The sequence below is a fragment of the Octopus bimaculoides genome, chromosome 16, assembly GCF_001194135.2.
Source record: "Octopus bimaculoides isolate UCB-OBI-ISO-001 chromosome 16, ASM119413v2, whole genome shotgun sequence".
In the NCBI taxonomy this organism is placed as follows: Eukaryota; Metazoa; Mollusca; class Cephalopoda; order Octopoda; family Octopodidae; genus Octopus; species Octopus bimaculoides.
Window position 1 is genome coordinate 51,576,607 of NC_068996.1, and position 1,653 is coordinate 51,578,259.

Consider the following 1,653-nt stretch of genomic DNA (forward strand, 5'->3'; position numbering starts at 1 on the left):
TCCACCTAATCCACACCCCACCCTTGCTTTCCCCACTCTTGCTTCCCCCACCTCCCAACACCATCGCACCTCACCACACACCACTACACCATACACCACCATACCACACAACACCACATCACATCACATCACACCACCACGCACACACTAGCACTGACCACTTCCAAGCCCCACATCCACACACCTACACATACACACACGCACACGTCAAAGTCACCAGCCCTCTTCTACACGCACATACTCTCTTATACACACATATGCACACCTTTGTTTTGGGATCACCCCTACTTTATTATCTCCCCTTCTTCCTAGCTCTCCTGTGCAACCCCTCTGTCTGGCAGTCGCCATGATAGATCACTAGCCACTACACATTCTTTATTTTCTCTCCTTGTTTCTTTCTGTGTTCCTTTCTGTGAAAGAGCATAGGCTCAAAACATTAAAGACTTTTCCACTTCCCAAGCGTTAAACTAATACATCTGTTTGTTGTTTACACACCTGTCTTCGTCCTTTGTTGTTTTTTTGTGAATTTTCCCTACATATATATATATATATATATATATATATATACATAAATGATCGCATTCATTAATTCTCTGAAGATGACCAGATAAACAATTTTTCACTTTGTGGGTCCTGAGGTGACTTCTTAGGCCCATTGTTGACATACAATTGTTACAATGGAGATGCATAATAGCAGACCGAGGACCCAGTGGGACTCTTGCTTTCCATGCAGCCCTCCTCTCTTTAGTGTCTCTGGTCATATCAAATTCTGGGTGTTGTACTACAGGGTACACATCACTACACCACAGTGAATGATCTTGAGCAAGACGTTCCCAAGTAGACAATTCTAAGTTACACTTTTTTAAGGTTGCCTTGAGAGTCTCTGTGTCTCCTCTTTGGTCCACCATGAAACTGAGAGCCAACTGCTAGTTCATCAAAGAAGACCTATTTGAGGAGTCTAGTCGGACATGCATACTATATTGTCCATTTCACCATAAATGGCACATAAAAGCACCTTTTGAGTGTTGGGCCTCACAGAGGCAATGATCGAGTCCATTTGGCATCATGCCATACTTGAGAAGAAAACCTATCAAGCTAAGTAAAACTGCAGTCATGCCAGATACCGGTGTCATGCAAATGACACCCATGCTGGTGGCATATAAAAGCACCCATTACAATCTCGGTTTGGTTGGCATTAGAAAGGGCATCCAGCCATAGAAACCATGCCAAAACAGTCTGGAATCTGGTGCAGCCTTCCAGCTTGTCAGCCCTGGTCAAACCATCCAACCTATGCCAGCAGGGACAACAGATGTTAAATGATGATGATGGTGATGATGATGATGATGATGATGATGATGAAGCCTTTGGTCTATCCTTTGCCTCCATCTCATTCATCGGTCCATCGCTCTTCTTACTAATTCCTTATTCTGCTGCTGTAAATTAAATGATAACAGAGCTACATATATCGTCATCTCTTCCTATGCATCTCTTTATCTTTCCATCTCCCCTGAACCACTTCCTTTTTGACATCCATCTCTCATTCTTAACATTGTTGTTCCCCATTCATCTTTTCCACTGACCATGCTTTCTGCGCTGCCAGTCATCATGCTCTCTCTCTCTCTCTCTCTCTCTCTCTCTCTCTCTCTCTCTCTC

General features: G+C 43.6%; 1 protein-coding gene across 4 annotated transcripts in view; it reads right to left on the minus strand.

Annotated features, from left to right (window-relative positions):
• LOC106876924 (NAD-dependent protein deacetylase sirtuin-2) overlaps positions 1 to 1,653 on the minus strand; it is a 56,719-nt gene that overhangs the window by 7,679 nt on the left and 47,387 nt on the right. The window lies entirely within an intron of this gene.